The following is an 11,954-nucleotide window of genomic DNA, read 5'->3' as shown; positions in this document are numbered from 1 at the left end:
ACCCAGCCATCAGAGGCAGAAGCCCAGTCACTCCTGACCACCAACTGCCAGTTATAAGAGCCAATGACAAGGCCTGGCTCCCCACTGACAGTGGCTCTTGGAGCAGCAAACCAGAGGGACACAGGTTTGAGACTCAGTTGCATGGATAGGAGTGGAATTGATTAACCTTTATCCTCCAAGAGACCGGTGCAGACTTTAATACTGAGGAGATTCATCATTCTACATCGAAGAAGTGATCAAGAGGAACTCGGAGGTTGTGGTTTGGAGTAGAGGATGTTGGTAACAGAACTGTTGATTCAGCCAGGGCATCTGGAGGGAAGGTGGGGGTGGGGTGGGGTGGTATCAAAGGTTGTGTAGTGCTTACACCCTTGAAGGAGGGGAATGACTTGTAGAGGAGCCCAATGGTTCACACAGATTGGGTTCTCAGTAGAGATAATAGCAGAGAAGGCAGAGAGTCTATACAAAGAAATGATAGAGGAAAACTTCCCTCACCCAGAGAAGGAATTAAATATGTAAATCATGAAGCTAAAAGAATAGCTGGTTACCTAAATTTAATGAAATTACACCAAGACACATTGAAATTTGCAGCTTTCTGTTATCTCCAAGAAATCCATCCAAGTTCTAAAGAAACTGAGGCTCATGGTGAATGGACGGAAAACAATCCTATAAGCAAATGGGACACAAAGAAGGGTTGTGACAGCCAAACCTATGTCAGATAAATTTCCACCTAATAAAGGCAACTAAAGACAGGGATGGCTATTATATGACTAAGAGAAAAGTACATGGGAAGACATCACACACGCACACACACAAAATCCAAATGAAGGATCACAAAATCTATAACTATTAACAAAGGGTGTAGAGATAAAAACGTTCTTTATTGGTAGAAATATAGACTGGTCCAGTCCCTCTGGTAAGTAATATAGAGGAGTCTCGAAATATTAAAAAAAAAAAATTGATCTAACAATTCCACTACTTGGTGTTATCCAAATTCCACTATTTGGTATTATCCACTAATTCTGAGGGATACATGCCGCAGTATTGTTATAGGACAGGGAGAGGGGCAGCCCAAACCCCGCAAACCTGCCTATTCTAAATGGGTTCTGCCATCTGCCGCATCAACACAAAACATATGAGACTTTAATGGGAAGGAACTTTAATAAAACTAGGAAACAATACAGGTAAGGCAAAGAGTCTAGTTTCTAAGTGAAGCACCCAAAGTTACCCGTCCCCTCGTGGGTAAAAGTCCATCCATATGGGATTGGCCCAGAGCAAGGCCCCAAAGCCTGCCATGAGTCTAAAGCACCTTCCAGTGGGGACCCACAGCAAAGGGTCAGAAACAATCAGACAAGCCCAGAAGGAAAAGAGCAAAATCAACATCAAGATAAAAGCTGCCATTGTCACCTCCCCACGGGTCTCACCCACATCTGTGTCACCCAGTCCACGACCAAAAGACAAGCGCAGTTTCTTCACATGTCTCTAGGCTCCATGCGCCTCCTCCAGGTCTCCTGGCTCCATCCTGCTTCTTTCCTCAGTCTCTTCTGCAGCTTCTCCTCTTCCTGCTCAGCTCCACCCTCCCTTGGGAGGGGCAGGGAACCTCCCCCTTTCCTGGGGATCACCCTGTTACAGTATGTTTATGTGCTGGGAGTCCCCAGGCATGGGGCAGATTCCTGAAAAGTCAGGAATCTCTAGCTGACTCCTGCTAGATTCTCCTCATTTGTTTATGGCTAGTTTCTACCATTGTTAAAATATGCATTTAAAGGCAAAACTGCAAATGCTGTTTGATCAATTACTGAAAAACCAATTTGATGGCAAATGGCACTGCGTGATACAAATATTACATTTTTTATAAAATTAGTAATTCTCTGCCAAAAGGCAGTAATTCACATTCGGCCTTACATAAACAAGTGAAAAAACTTCTGGGAACAAAAGGCTGTAAACATCCCTTGGCCAAGTCTTTAATGTGGATATGTGTATATGTGGTCTTTTGAGGCAAGGGCTAAATGGAGAAGGAAATTCTTCAGCAGTGTACTTTGGTCCTTCTGCCTGCTCTGCTCCCCGCTCTGGCTCTGGTGAATTCTCTCAACCTCCCGCACTTCTGACTGTACCCAGTGTTGTGCCCAAGATCAGCAGACTCGGCGAGCATAGCCTCCAAGAATCCAAAGACAGCTGATGCAAATGCAAAAGGGAGTTTATTACGGGCTCGAGACCGGGCCCTCGACACACACCGATGCAACGGCAGAGGTCGAGAGCCCCGAACAGAGGAAGCAGGGGTATCTTATAGGGTCGTGAGTGGCGCGAACTTTGCAAGAAGCTGGCAATTACTCACTGGCTACTACAAAGGCATTTTGGCGCGCGCGGTTACAGTTTCAAACTGATTGGACGGTTAGAGATGCTGTCCCATTTATGGATAGGACTGCCCTCATTGGCGGCTGGGGTGGTTTGCTTTTTCGTCACCAAGTGGAGTGAGGGTTGTGACTGCTGAAACTATCTCCGGAATGCGGCTGGACAAGGACTAACATATCAAGGTGGAGGATATACAAAATGGCGAAACCTCGGCTAAGCTTGGTTCCACATTCCCCCATTTTTTTTTTTTTTTTTTCTGAAAAATGGCTAGTCAGCTAAGAAAACAACAGCTACCAAGCCTTTTATCCGTTAGTCAGTCTCAGAATTATGGTTAAGTTCAGCCACATAATGTGTTTACAGGTTTATAAGTACAGGAAAATTTAAAATTGCCATTCTTATACAAAACACTGACTTTTTTTGGGTCATCTCAGACCACGACCTCTGAAAATCAGACTCTAAACCATCTATTTAGTCAGCAAGAGGTATTATCTTCAGTAACAAATGAGAATTACTCTGCTCAAACAAGGGATCTCTCTCCAGTTAGCCAGTCACAGAGTTATTCATTTGGTCACTAAACATCAGCTATTGAATAAAACAGGTTGCTGCCCACCAGTCTTAATACTAACCCCTTTTCATTTCCTCCTTGCATAAATGAGTCTGCTGCTCCAATTAAAACACTCTCTGTTATCACTTGAAGGAAACCAAGGCCAACGTTAACACATTCCTTTAGTTGTTATCTCTGAAGCCTTCCTAAACTCTTCAGAGGTCCCCTCCTGCACTGTCCCTAACACTGCCTAATTACCCTAACTTGCTCTATGTCTCATTTCTCCCCTTCTGCGAATGGAGCCCCTAACTGCAATTAGGAAAAGGGGCGTCGTTCTGATCAGTAACTGCTTCCTGCTGAAAGTGGGCGATGAGGGGAAACAGTCAGGGCTCCACCGCAGGGCGATGATCTAAGGGACCTCGAAAGGACAGTGGAGACTTTATAGTTCGATGGTCTCCAGGTGAGAAATGACCTTGATGAAGGCATTGATGATGTAAGGCCCAAGCAAGAGAAAAACAAAAACAAAAGATTTCAGTTCAAGAGTAAGGAGGTCACAATTTTTTTTTTTTTTAAACTTTAGCCATTAACAGGTCTAGGGCTTTAGGGTTTTATACATACTTAATGTTACTGCAGTTATCAAAATGTGGCCCTCTAAATGTTAGTACATAAAATGTTAAGTTTACACAGAATAAGGTAATTCTCCAAGATGAAGACTCAGGACATTAAAACTTTGATTATTATTGCACTTATTTTTATAGAAAAATGGAAATTTTACATGATAATTTTTTTAAATGTGGACAAGTTGCAAAATTACAGACTCACCGGTACCAATCAAGATCTGCAACGAACAGTTTCTTTGAACTGATGCTCAACATCAATGCACAACGAGACCTGGCCAACCATGATCATGCAAACAAAAATTTTTCACAGTTATATTTTTATGTTTTTATAAAACGGTTTTAAAGAAATACTTTCATAAACATTTCTGGTGCAACTTTGTCAATGACAAAGAAACACAAAGCTATTCTTTAAACAAGTAGCCTTGTAGCGAGCAAGGTAGCAGTGCTGTAAAGTGTCTTGGCTCAGTCTGGCCATCTTTATTAGTGAGGGGGACAATCGACCAGTAGGTCAATCCAAAGAATTGGAGTAAGGCAGAGCAAGTGGCCCCTTATTTACCAAAAAGATGATCTTTTTGTCTGCCACTTCTAGGGTCACCCGAGGCTTATCCATATAAACAGTAAACAGGGGAGCTTGTCTCACCTCTGGGCTTCTTCAGAGAAGGTCTTCTCCTGCACTGGATTCTTCATCAGAGGCAGCTGACCGTCAAGCCTGTCCTCCCATCCTGGCCTGTGGTTTGGGCTGGCCCCCTCCCTCTCTGGAGAGTGGGACAGACCCCTTTTTCAGAGCCTTGTATGATGGCACTGAAGGCATGGCCCTGGGGACAGCTTTTTGCAGCCTAGGTATCCTGGTTACTGGCAGTGGATGCAAGCTGGCAGCCCATTGAGAGGTTGAGGTCCTGAATGCCCTAGGTCGCATGGAGCCTTGGGTGAGTCTGAGGTGGCAGAATACTGTGATGGCAACTGCCATCTACTGAGCCCTTTTTTTTGCCTCTCTCCCATTTTTTTTTTTTTTTTTTTTTTTTTAGCAAGTCCCCTCCATCTTACTGTAGGCCTTGAAGGCTATGTCTAATAAAAGTGTTAAAAGGATTTTAGGCCCTTGATTTAGTCTCCGGAGCCTGCACCTGATGTCAGAACAAGGATGGCTAAAAGATACATATTTTAATTATACATTTTTATATGTTTTATACAATCTTTATAAAATAGAGACCAAAGACCACTTGGATATTAAGTGACACCAAAACAGTGAATAATATTCTCCCAATTTTGAATAATTAAACATTATAAATTTTTTTTATAGTGTCTACATATAGTACTGGAGAGAAAAATACAGGAAACACAAAAGTTATTATGCTGCCTCTTTTGTGAAGAAGCTAACTAGTTTTTTACCATTTCTGTCATTAACTATAAAACAGGTGTTTGATATAAATTATTTTACTTTACCTTGTTTACCTGTCCTGTGTCTAAAATGTTACTATTTTTCACATACACACTTTTGGATATAACACCTCTTTGCCAGGGGCACATGGGATAAAATAGTTGGTTTTTTTCAACCAAGCAATGAATAGGCAATTGCCAAAATCCAGTAATGTATTACCAAAAAGGCAAGGGATTTCATAAAATACAAAACTGAAATTTTTAGATTTACTTAAGAAGTTAAAATTTTTATACTAATTTTTAACCAGAGTCCAGACTATTAAAAACAATTATAACATTATACAGTTTATAGAGTCAAGGCCAAAATACAGAGATACAGGACTCCTGGGAAAAGAAGTTAAAACACGCACAACAGTATAAGGCATTACCTTCACTTTACTTGTATTCAGAATTATTACATCCTAGTTTCTAATCTGTGCATGTAAGACACCGTAATAGCTATTTATCATTTCTTTAGAATGCACAACTTAGACACATTTTTAATTAAAAATTTAGTTGAGATGACATTAAACTTTAGTCTCCTTACAATAAGGAACAAAATGTAAACAAAGTTCAGTAAATGGTTAGCAAATTTTTATTATTAAACTTAGCAAAACCTTAGTTTAGTTTTAGTTTTTCCTTAGAACTGGAATTTTAAGTCAACTTCAGAGGTGTCACTGTAATAATTTTATATACCAAGTTTTTTTCTTTAGGCAAGCACTAGATATGTTACAGGGCAGGGAGAGGGGCAGCCCAGACCCCCAAACCTGCCTGTTCTAAATAGGTTCTGCCATCAGCTGCATCAACACAAAACATACAAGACTTTAATGGGAAGGAACTTTAATACAATTAGGAGACAATACAGGAAAGGCAAAGAATTTAGTTTCTAAATTAAGCACCCAAAGTGGGTAAAACTCTGTCCCCTCATGGGTAAAACTCTGTCCAAATGGGATTGGCCCAAGCCAGGCCCCAAAGCCTGCCACAAGTTTAAGGCCTCTTCCAGTGAGGACCCACAGGAAAGGGTTAGAAACAACCAGACAAGCTCGGAAGGAAAAGAGCAAAATTAAAATTAAGGTAAAAGTTGCCATTGTCTCCTCCCCACGGGTCTCACCCACATCTGTGTTACCCAGTCCACAACCAAAAGGCAAGCGCAGTTTTTTCACGTGTCCCTAGGCTCCATGTGCCTCCTCCAGGTCTCCTTCTGGATTTTTTTTCCTCCCTCTTTTGGGTGGGGCAGGGAACCTGGAATTTCCCCCTTTCCTGGGGACCACCCTGTTACAGATAGATTGACAAAAGCAAGAAAGAAAAGGAAAAAAAAATAGACACCTAATACTATATACATTTTTTCAGTAACTTGTCCATATGGCTTTAGATATTACCTTGAATTTTGCAAGGAAGTTTAGTCCTTTACTGGGAAAATATATTGTTTTTGTCCAAGGGGAAAAGACAAGTAGATCAGTCTTTCTGGAACAAGATCTTATCAAGAGAAGTTTAGATAAAAGCCTAGAAGTAAGTTTGTTAGCATAGGCCAGGTTAATTATTTTTTTTCGTACAGCACAAGTAAACATATTTAAACAAAGCAAAGCACCAATTTTTTTTTTTAACACTTAAACCTTAAGGCATGTATGCTCTAAACTATTAAATTTTGAATTAGCTTTTGTTTACTACAATTTTAGATTGTAATTTTAAAATTTAGGATTTTTTTTTTTTTAGGCGCCATTTATAATTAATTTTCCGGAGGCAAAAAGCAAGAATAAAGAGATCTCTTAATTTTTATTTGAAATTTTTTTGCCACGTGCACTAATTTTAAGAAACAGTTATTTTTACCAATATTTGCAAAAACACTGAGAAACTACAATTTAGTAAATTATAGTTTTTTTTGTTTTTGTTTTTGTTTTTTGTTTTTTAGGGTGGACAAAGGGACAGACTAATTTCCCCACAGCTGGAAGGTAGCAGAGATATACCAGTGATCTCAACACTGGAGAAAATGTCCAGGCAGCTGCTTGTTGAGATCAGAGGCAGCGTTTCTTACCAGCGTGTATAAATAAATAAATAAATAAATCTTAAAAAAAAAATTCATATATTTAATAAATAAATAAATAAATAAAAATAAAGATGGCAGTTGGGTGGCAGACGTGAGCCACTCTCCAAGTCTAAGAAAATTCCTAATAAGCGAGGAGGCACCATAGCAAACTCCTGCTAAATTCTTCCTGTTTGTTTAGGCTGACTCCCCTGGAGGTGACAGTTGGTATGGTAGCTGTTAGAGTATACCTCCAATGAAATATTTGTAGTTCCTTGAAACAACAATCAGCAATCTTACAGAAAAAGGAATTTCCCCTTGATCTTAAAGTTAGATACAGAAACTAGGCTGACTAGATAAGTAGAGGAGTAATAGGTAAAAAAAAAAAAAAAAAAAACCACCTCTTTTGTTAGATTAGGAAAATTCCTCCCTTAATTAAAGGCTTGGGGCTAGGGAAAAGTCTGCAGCCTGCCCAGCACTGATGCCCTTCAGCCCCTTGGTTCCTTAATATTAAATCAATATCTTATTAATGAAAGGTCCATGCAGGGGGCCGGAATGCAGGAGCCAACCAGGAAGCCCACCTGGGGGGCAGGAATGCGGATAGGATACCTGCCTGGAGGATTCAGGCAGTGAGCCTCCCCCATCCCCCTACGTGTCTCTTCTCAGACAAAGAATCTCTACCTGCCCCACAAACCTTTTCGCGCCCTACAAACTTTTCCCGCTGAACGAGCCCAACTATCCACCTGACCTCTCCTCACCCTATAAAACTCTGCTTCCCCCTGACAACGTGTGCGACTCCACTGACCCCCCGCCTTGGGTCTGTGACGTCCGCCCGGGAGCAATAAACTTTCCCTTCCCCCAAGGAAGCTTGGCCTGACTGTTCTTTACCTCGCCGTACCTTTCAGTTAAAACAATACATTATTAGATGATGATTTTTATATGAAAGCCTTCTGTTTTTTGCTTTAATCATATGGTTATTGAAAGGTTCGGCGCAGTAAAGAAAAGGAGAGCCAGGCTACATTTCTCAAAGGGAGAGAAAGTTTATTGCGCCCCGGGCGGACCTCACGCACCCAAGGTGGGGGTCAGTGAAGCCGCCCACGTTGTTAGGGGGAAGCAGGGTTTTATAGGGTGAGGAGAGGTCAGGTGGGTAGTTGGGCTCCTTCTGCGGGAAACGTTTGTAGGGCAGGTAGAGGTTCTTTGTCTGAGAAGAGACTCATAGGGGGAGGGGGGAGGCTCATTGTCTGAGTCCTCCAGGCAGGTATCCTCATTCCTGCCCCCCAGGTGGGCTTCCTAGTAGGCTTTTGCATTGCGGCCTGCTGCATGGACCTTTCAGTTTATGTTAGTCTAAACTTTATAGGTTACCTAGAAAAAAATCCCTTTGTCTCCCTTCCCCCAGGTAACTTCCTGTGTTTTGCTTCCCCTAGCCCTTAATCGTTCACTATGGCAAACATAGAAATGTTAGTTTCAGAATTCACCAGGGCCAGAGAGGGGAGCAGAGCAGGCAGAAGGACCGAAGTACACTGCTGAGGGGAGCAGCGGGCGGCCGGAGAGGTCTGCGTGCCAAGTGGGATCCTCCGCGGGTGGCCTGGGAGCAACCGGGGATTGAACCAGTGCTGCAGAGGCTGCTGGCAGCTTCGCAACCCAGCGCTCAACCACTGCACCACCGGGGAGGCCCATCTTCCTGCCTTAACGCATATGCATATGCACTCTCGAGGTTTGCTTGAAATGTATAAATAAAGGGCTGCTGAGACCCTCCGCTGGATGATGTCTGCTCCCTGATCAAGTGTTTGCATCTCCTCACTCCACCCCCCACACCCCTCATTTCCACAGTTGCGCTGGCGCCATCTCATCCTTCAGGAACCCCTGACACGACAGTTTGCAGAGGCTGGTCCCAGGCATTTATGGCAGCACTACTCACAGTAACCAAGTTATGGAAACAATTCTAGTGTCCAAGAACAGATGATTGGATTAAGGTGTAACATGTGTATGTGCTGGAATACTACCCAGCTATTGAACTCTTGCCATTGACAACAACATAGATAGAACTAGAGAGGATTGTGCTAAACAAAATAAGCCAGAGGGAGAAAGACAAATACCAGATGATTTCATTCCGATGTGGAATATAGAGAAAGAAAAAAAAGAACTGAAATTGTAACAGGGTGGTCCCCAGGAAAGGGGGAGGTTCCCTGCCCCACCTAAGGGAGGGTTTGGGCTGCCCCTCTACCTGTCCTATAAAAAAATGACAAAAATTCAACCAAAACAAAACCTAAAAACTTTACTGCAGAATTGAGCCTACTGGTGGGGGGTGGGGGGGTAGGGACAAAATGAATTAGGGAGGGGTCCAATGGCATATGGTAAAGGGTTCTCTGGTGGGGAGTGGGGAGTGATGTACATCTGAAGAGATGTGAAGCTATTCCCCTGAATCATATACAGTGCCGCAAACCAATGTTACCCCAGAAACAAACAAAAAAGGATGATCTTTAAAAGTAAATCAATCAAATATTTTCACATACCATCTTGAAAAAGATTGAAAAAGACCAAAAGAGAAAGCTGTTGAACACACAGGGGAATCAATCCCCAATAATGCCACTGAAGAAAGGTAAGCTGGTGTAATTTTGGGGGAAAAGGGCAAGAACAACATGTTCTGATCCGTTGCAGAACCTTATTGTTCTGTCAATCATTTAAAATTATTTTACATAGGCCTCCCCGGTGGCCCAGCGGTTAAGCGCTGGGTTGCGAAGCTGCCCGCAGCCTCTGCAGCGCAGGTTCAATTCCCGGCTGCCGGTGAGGGTCCCACATGGCGCGCAGACCTCTCCTGCCGCCCGCTGCTCCCCTCAGCAGTGTATTTCGTCCATCTGCCTGTTCTGTTCCCCGCTCTGGCTCTGGTGAATTCTCTCACCCTCCCACGCTTCTGACTGTACCCAGTGCTTGTATAAATAAATAAATTAAAAAATAAATTAAAAAAATAAAATTATTTTACGTAAGCCCTTCCGGTTTCCCCAACTCTCAGTTGGGCATATATTCAACAAACAGTTTTTGTTTAAATATGAGACACCTGCATTGGAACCTAAGATTAAGGGATTAGCTTTCTTTTCTTTTGGTTGGATAGAATATCCTGGCATTCTCTGCTTACCAAAAATAAATACAAGTGCACCTGTCATAATTAGTAGGTGAATAGTTCAGGTTGGCTTCATTTCCAAACTAGAGTCCCCTAAATCCTCTCATGTTTCATTTATTGTCAAGAAATATTCAGCTTTGAGGAAGAGAAAGAGGAAAGGAGGGAAGCAAAAACAAATATTCAAATTTGCCATTTGCGCTTTATCATGTCTAAAATGACTGAATAATTTTTGTGTTCTAACGTGCTTTTCTTGACAAGAGTTCCTGCCGTTGAATGTATTTCTTCGCTACTAAACTGCCATAGAACCACTTTCTCTTGTCTTAGGTAAGTTTACTCTCCTTTTAATGACCTCTATTATTATCAAGGCAATGAAGTTACTGTACCAACTATATTCAAAACTTGGTTGTAGTTATTAAAACAAAAAAGAGAAAGATGAAGGAGGGACATTTTCCAAATTCAATAATAAAACTACTTTAGAGTTCTTTTGAAAAATGAAATTATTTTTTTAAGTAATAGAAACTAATGCGCCTTAGCCAATTTCACCCCCAAGGAGGTCCTCAAAATTAGTATAGCTTTTCAAATGGTACAACAGGGCTATATTACAACAACAGTGATAAAAAAAAATGGTTTTTATTGATCTGTTCTATATGCCAGTCACTATTTTAAGCCCATTACATGTATATATGCATTTATATTAATGTTTAATTGTAATTAACAACCCTATGAGGAGTAAATCCTAGAATAGTCACTATTTTCCCATCCTGTATATCTGAGGCACAGAGAGACTAAGTTCCAGTCTTAAAATTACTTAAACAATAAATGATTGAACTAAGAAGTGAAAAAAATTATAATTTGACTTTGTAGGAATTTTCTGATATGCTATAAATAGAAAGAGCGATGAAGCTTATGAGTAAATCTTGTAATAATGTATAAATGCATCTATTTCTCTAGGTATCAATTTGTTCGCTTATATTTATACAACAAAGCTCTTTAAATTTATCTCACATTAGTAGTATCCATCCTCCCCACACCTCTTTTTTTTTTTTTTTCTTTTTCCTTTTAAACTCAGAGAAAAGTTCAGCTTAGCTTGATGGATACATTCCAAATGTAATTACCTATAACTAATGCAATTTTTCTTGGAAAGTAATGTGCTTTGTCTTTTGGTTTATTTGTCCTTATGGCAAAAAAAAAAAAAAAGCAGATACTCTACTTAACTGTGATGTTTTATAGAGAGCAGAGAACTTTGAAAAAAGTATAGAAGTATTGCTTTGGATGCACTTAGGAATAGGATGTAAGGTGAATCTCAGAAGATATTTACATGTCTCCCAGAGCTCATAAATAACTTGATCCTTAACTTTTTTAGGTTTTCTCTGATGATGTATTTCAAATCTAAAACAGTGTCTATTCTACAAACAACAGCTTCTGTCTATTTTTAAAATCAATTTCCCTTAGATGATATTTAGAAAAGAATAGATTTATGGACAATTCTTAGAGCCACAGTTGTATGTTGCCCTAAGTAACATCCTTAAAATAAATAGATAGGGCTTCCCCTGGTGGTACAGACAGTTGAGCGCCGTGCTGTGAAGCTGTCCACAGCTTCTGCAGCCTGGTTGAGATCCCGGCGGGCCAGCGAGGGTCCCACCTGGGGCGGCAGACCTCTCCTGTCTCACCCGCTGTTCCCCTCAGCAGTACTTTGATCCTTCTGCCTGTGTATTTCGTCAGTCTGCCTGTTCTGCTCTCCGCTCTGGCTCTGGTGAATTCTCTCACCCTCCCCGAGCTTCTGACTGTACCCAGTGCTTGTATAAATAAGTAAATAAATAAATCTTTAAATATATATATATGGCATCAATACCTTGATATTATTTTCTCATTGTATGCCTATCACCTATATCC

This window comes from Talpa europaea, assembly GCF_964194135.1.
Source record: "Talpa europaea genome assembly, chromosome: 2".
Taxonomy (NCBI): Eukaryota; Metazoa; Chordata; class Mammalia; order Eulipotyphla; family Talpidae; genus Talpa; species Talpa europaea.
Note: the sequence above shows the minus strand (reverse complement) of the source record.